The sequence below is a fragment of the Syngnathus floridae genome, chromosome 7 (assembly GCF_059516105.1).
Source record: "Syngnathus floridae isolate MCC-2025c chromosome 7, RoL_Sflo_1.0, whole genome shotgun sequence".
Classification (NCBI taxonomy): domain Eukaryota; kingdom Metazoa; phylum Chordata; class Actinopteri; order Syngnathiformes; family Syngnathidae; genus Syngnathus; species Syngnathus floridae.
Window position 1 is genome coordinate 1,280,755 of NC_142419.1, and position 6,746 is coordinate 1,287,500.

Consider the following 6,746-nt stretch of genomic DNA (forward strand, 5'->3'; position numbering starts at 1 on the left):
TAACTATAATATAAGCAATAATATTATCAAACCATCCGTGCACTTTAAATCCATTAAATCCCTCGATCAAATTCCTCGTCCTTTGTCAACATCGCCGCGCGTGCGCCCTGACGTCAGCCTCGTCTTTATTCCACAGATCTAGTATATAACTATATTGTAGCGTTAACAAAGTACAAGGATAGACGTAGGTTTGGTAAACGGCTCTTTATTCCACAAAACAAACTTCCAAGCGTGTGGCGGCGTGGACTTCCAGAGACGATAGCTCCATGGCAGAGGACCGGGCGTGCGTAATGGTCATGTCCGAGCCCCATGCACCGTTCGCGGACAGCCACTCGACCGAGCGCCGGCCCCTGACTCAGTAGAGTAGGACCGGGCGTGCGTAAAAGCCATAATAGTTTTTCAAACCTTCTATGTCACTCCAAATCCTTAATTCCTTTAAACTCTTTGTCCTCCGTGTCACTTAGAAATGATCACCGCTAATGATGCCGGTCGTCCTTACGTGGGTCGCGCCGCGCGGTGCCACTGACATCACTTGAAATAGTAATCCATTGGTACATCACGGTTCTCCAAACTTTCTTTCTGCTGCTCGATTACTGTTTTCAGCTGCATATTTTACAACTTGAAGTTTGTAACTTGCAAAATATGACTTTCTTTTTGGTGCCATTTTTCTTAAGCCCACCCAGTTGATGAGTCACGGCCAACGGTGAAATTTAAAGCGCCCTCATCCAGTTTCGTCTGAAAAAATATTTTTTTTTAAATGTAGTTTTTTGTTTTGTTTATTTGGTTGTTTTATCAAAGACAAAGTCTGCTTTATTGTCGATTTTTTTTTCATATACCAAGACACACAAAGAGATTGAAATTACGTTCCCACTATCCCTCGGTGAGATAGTACACATATCCATACAAGCAACACAAAAAAAACCAAGAAGGCATAAACAATGAATAAATAAGAGTGTTGAATAAATGATAAATAAACAAATAATAATAAATAATAATAATAATAAATATAAGAGGAGCAAACAGACAGTGGACTTGGATATGGTGCTTTAAAGTGTTAATTGCTTTATTTGATGTTTTCTCTATTTTTTATGTTTTGAATATGTTCAAGATAAAGATATAAAAGCATGTTAAGTGATCAACTATACTAAAAATAACATGGGAAGTGGTCAACTATACTTTTAAGTGATGTCTTAATGATCAAGTAAAAATTTGTGAAAAAAAAACATATAAGTCGCTCCTGAGTATAAGTCGCCCCCCCACCCAAACTATGAAAAAAAACGCGACTTATAGTCTGGAAATTACGGTATCTTACTTGTCATTTGAGGCCAAAGTATTGTGGAATATTGAACTGGGTATGTCTCTAACATCCAGTGGAGAGTAGGGAAAACCAACAATACCAGAATTCACATGTTCCAAGACATCCCATACGTATACAGTAATCCCTCGTTTATGGCGGATAATTGGTTCCAAGACCACCTGCGATAGGTGAACGGCCGCGATGTAGAGAAAATACAGGGTCTGGCAAAATGATCTGACACATTTGTAGGTTTAATAAAATGCAAATAAATTAAAGAAACCAAAAAGTTTTTTTTTTAATTTTCCAAAAGTACATATAATACCATTTTGTTTTTCTTTCGTTTCATTTCATTTCATTTCATTTTCATTTAGTTCTCGAATAATGTTATTTTGTTTCGTTTCATTTGCTAACATGAATTGAACCAGTGAGCATCGCGCTTTCATTGTGGAAACGTTTATCAAGAATAATTCTGTAACTGCAACACAACGAGCGTTCCGTTTGTGTTTCAGACTTGGTAGACATGATCTGTTTCTGTGTTTCTCCCCACTCACTCACGATATCCCTAGTCGAGGTCAGACTTGGTAGACATGATCTGTTCTGCTCGAAACACAATCTTGTTATGGGTTACTAACTTCAGAGCCAGTGGATCAGCATTGAAACGAAAAAGAAAGAAATTGCTGCCATTCTCCATGAAATGATCCGCCGAGTTATGGACAACTTTCATGAACGCCTTCGACAGTGTGTGGACAATAACAGCTCCCATTTGACTGATTTAATTTTTGAAACCAAATGAAACAAAATGGCATTATATGTATGTATATTAAAAAATGTGTTTCTTTACTTTATTTGTGTTTTTTTAATCCAAGAAATGTGTCAGATCATTTTGCCGGACCCTGTATATTGTTACAATATCCATAAAAGACTTTTATGAACCTTTATTGTATTTTATTGTATTTGTAAACACTGTATATTGTACTTTTAAATGCGTTTTGTATTTTAAACACTTTAGTAAACATTTTAAAGTCAAACTGATTTTCATAAACATTCTTTATTTAAATAAATAGGAAAATAAATAGAATAAATAAGAGTAAATATATTGTTACAATATCCGCACAAGACTTTTATGAACCTTTATTGTAGTTTTATACACTTTATTGTTTTCTGTTCTTTCATTTGCGCATTTTTGTCCGATCGCGCAACTGCAGCGCACCGCCGACCGCGCAACCGTAGCGCGTAGCCGACCGCGCAACTGCACTGCGCTGGTCGCATTATTGTGACAGAACCGTCACTGAAATTTAGAAAATATTTTAAAAGTCCTCATGTACTTTCCAAAATTTAAACCTAGGGTAGATAAGTGGGTCAAAAATGACCCGGTGAGGTTGTTTTTTTAAATATCTTTGTAATTAAAAACTTATCATTTCATATTCCAGGAATTCCTCAAAAAACATGTTTTTGACATCATGCTATTGACATTTTTAACTTACCTATTATATATTTTGAGAAATCGTAGTTTTTGTATTACTACCCCAAGTTTCCATAAGTGGGTCGAAAATGACCCGCATGCAATTTCTACGGAATCCAATGGGAGCCTTTGATCCTCATCAGCTGTGGCTTATGGGTTTGTGATGCACGCATCCCCTATGCAATAGATGGCATAGTTTACACGGGGAGACAACCAGGAGTAGAAGTTCAGAAGACTCTGGGTGAAACCATTGTCCAGCAGTTGTGTAGTCAATTTAGACACACAGGTCGAAACATAACAATGGACAACTTCTTCACCAGTGTGCCTCTTGCGCAGCATCTCTTGGATAAGGATCTCACCATTGTGTGGACTCTACGCCAGAACAAGTCCGATATCCCTCCTCTGATGAAGCCTTCACAGTCTAGGGAGGTTCACAGCACAGAGTTTGGATTCAGTGGCAACCTTACCATGGTCAGCTATGTCAGGAAGAAAGGAAAAGCTGTTGTGCTCCTGAGCACGATGCACCACGACAAAGTAGTGAATGAAACTAGCGCGAAGAAAAAAACAGAAGTGATCACATTTTACAATAAGACGAAAGAAGGTGTCGATACCACTGACCAGATGGTTGGCACAACACAGAGGTGGCCCATGGTGCTGTGGTATAATATGATGGACATCGCCACCCTGAATGCCTACACCTTTTTCACTGCTCAACACCCAGATTTCAAGAGTGGCATCACCAATGCACGACGGCTCTTCCTCAAAGAGCTATCAAAGGAGCTTGTCACACCACACATGAGGAATCGGCTGGAACGCTGCCCCCAGCTACAAACCCCGATTATAGAAGCAATGAAAAGTGTGGGGTGACAAAACCCACAACAAAGCCACAGGACAGTAGCAGCCTGGGCCAAGCAAAGAAGAAGAGGTGTCACATCTGCCCAAGCAGAAAAGACAGCAAGGTCAGCAATAGGTATGGGAAATGCAATGTACCTGTGTGCAATGATCACAGCCAGAAGATGGTAGTTTGCCTGAACTGCAGGCAGTGATGAGAAAATGAGGCAAAACACACGCACGCACACACACACACACACACACACACACACACACACACACACACACACACACACACACACACACACACACACACACACACACACACACTACACTCACACACAGTTCACAGTTTTTCTATTGTTGTTCCATGTAATTTTTCTTTTTCAAAATTGTTGAAAAGTGAAAAATAAAGATATTTCAAACATTAAATCATTGTTGTGTAAATAATCTAAGTATAATACTGAATGTTTTATATTGTCACGTCTTGTCCCCAGCCGTTCCACTACGTGTCTGTTGTCATGGTTTCTGTCTGTGGACTAGACATATATATATCAAATGATTTTGAGCTTCAAAATTAATCTTTTGTGGCATAATGTTTTGGTGATGTTATCTTGATGGTTAGTCTTTAATCTCTGTCATACAATGGTTTATTATGTAACACTTCAATCTCTTCAATTGCAGAGTCTAGACCGGTGGTTCATAACCTTGTTGGAGGTACCAAACCCCACCAGTTTCATAGGGGCATTCACCGAACACCTCGTTAGTGAAAAACTTTTTTTTTTTTTAAATTCAAGACATAGATGTTTTTTACTGGTGCACAAAATGAGCCGTGCATGAACATCACCTTGTTCAAAGAACAAAACCAACACAATGCATGAACTCACAACAAATTACATACTGACAAATCGGAATTTACTCGATAAATCAGGTTTGTTCGGACCTCCTCAGTGTAGGCTCTGTCGAACCCCTGAGACCGACTCACCGAACACCTAGGGTTTGATCGAACCCAGGTTAAGAACCACTGGTCTAGACTATGACTCTAAACCTTCATTTACCTTGTAAGGGTCGCGTAAACTAGTAAAAAAGCACAGTATATTTCTTGAAATATTTTCTATCAATAATTGATCTAATTCATTTATTAACAATGCATTTACTACATAGCTATTATGCCATTACAATTTGATAAGGCCTTTGAAAATACTAAACACAAGCAAGTCAATCTCTTCTAACATTATATGAAATCCATGTTATATCCACTACTCAACTAAGTAAGGGATATTCTGCTTTAATGCAGAATTTCTCAACAAATCCTAAAATACACAAAAATCTTTACACATGACCTTCTTTGAACTGCAGAAGGTTTAATCTTCTTTTTCTTTCTTTTTTGTGCATTTTAACATTTACCTGATATTAAGAATAAAACAAAATGTCCCGAACATTTGTGCATTTTAACATTTACCTGAAATTAAGAATAAAACCAAATGTCCCTACCTTTTTATGAGTCGTGTATCTCAGCTATCACCTCATGCCGAACTGATTTAAAAAGCCCTAAAAAGCCTTCAGTGAATGCAGCTGAGCATTGTTTTTTTTTAATTGCTTTTTTTTTTTAACTAGTAATCAATCTCATTTATTGTCTTTTTGACCGCAGAAGACCCTGGGGAATACTTGCAGTAGCGACCCATGTCATGCCCAGTACTGCTTATGGGCATCGACAACATATCCGTGACCGCCTTTGCAGCAAAGCTGGATGAAAGACTTGTGTACCTAGGGTTGCCACCTGTGTCTGACAAAAATCTTGGAAATTCTGACCATCCAATTGACCTTCTTATTTGTAAGCAACGGCACCCTTCGCACATCTAACCCAAGATAAAACTTCACCCTTCTACGCTGCAATTTTACAGCGCTAATTAGTAAGATTGACACTTACTAGTTATTTGTTTAATTAATTGCTTTATTTAATAGTAGATCTTTATTATTTTGGTTAATCCATCCATCCATTTTCTATCCCGCCTGTCGCCACAGGGGTCGCGGGCGTGCTGGAGCCTATCTCAGCGGCCATCGAGCAGTAGTCGGGGCACACCCTGAACCGGTTGCCAGCCGATCGCAGGGCACACCAACCATACGCACTCACACTCACACCAAGGGCAATTTGGAGCGCTCATTTAGCCTACCAAGCATGTTTTTGGGATGTGGGATGAAACCGGAGTGCTGGGAGAAAACCCACACAGGGAGGGTCGGAGGTGGAATCGGACGGGCACCCTCCTTACTGTGAGGCGGACATGCTAACCAGTGCCCCGCCAAGCCGCCTTATTTTGGTTCATTTTCAACAATTTTTTGTGGACACCTGGGGGCACTATTGGGTAAAAAAAGGTGTATTGTAATACAATTTATTATTATTATTATTATTATTATCCATCCATCTCTTATTATTATTATTATTATTATTATTATTATTATTATTATTATTATTATTATTATTATTATTATTATTATTATTATCCATCTATCCATCCACTATCTGTACCGCTTTGTCCCCCCTGGGCGTGCTGGAGCCTATCCCAGCCGTCATCGGGCAGTAAGCCGGGGACACCCTGAACCGGTTGCCAGTCAATCGCAGGGCACACAGAGACCAACAACCATCCACACTCAAACTCACTCCTACGTATAATTTGGAGTGCTCAATCGGCCTAACATGCATGTTTTTGGGAAGTGGAAGGAAACTGGAGTGCTCAGAGAAAATCCACACAGGCACGGAGAGAACATGCAAAGTCCAACAGGGAGGGCCGGAGGGGGAACCAAACCCGTAACCTCTGAACTGTGAGGTGGATGTGCCAACCAGTCACTTCACTGTGCCGCCCATGATACATTAACCAGAAACCTAATTTATATGTGTAAATATTGGTCAATCCACAAATTCTAAAGCACACAAAACCTTGTATTTGAGTGTTTTTGAGCGTCTTTATTTCTTAGGCTCTGTTTGACACGTACCGGAAGTTGTGTTTATAAGTTCTCAGTTCCTAAATAAATATTTTAAAAAGTAATACCAAGAAACAAGCCCGTCGCCACGGAAACGAAGGCCAATTTCAGGCGGCATTCGTGTATCACGTGACGTGTCACAGGGTCGCTCCGGAAATGTCGTCATGTAGCCTGAAA

At 39.5% G+C, this 6,746-nt stretch overlaps 1 protein-coding gene and 1 pseudogene across 17 annotated transcripts in view; both read left to right on the forward strand.

Moving 5' to 3' along the window:
- The first annotated feature begins 3,164 nt into the window (after positions 1-3,164).
- LOC148394774 (uncharacterized) lies at positions 3,165-3,805 on the forward strand (annotated as a pseudogene).
- A 2,934-nt stretch (positions 3,806-6,739) lies between these two features.
- The window catches only part of bcas3 (BCAS3 microtubule associated cell migration factor), a 322,912-nt gene continuing 322,905 nt past the window's right edge, over positions 6,740-6,746 (forward strand). For 7 of the 17 annotated variants that reach the window (XR_015859656.1, XR_015859654.1, XR_015859655.1 and 4 more), the window contains exon 1: positions 6,742-6,746. This exon is cut by the window's right edge and continues 278 nt beyond it. The gene's annotated coding sequence lies outside the window, so the exon portion shown is untranslated. The other 10 variants (XM_088381955.1, XM_088381953.1, XM_088381950.1 and 7 more) reach the window with 3 other exon arrangements.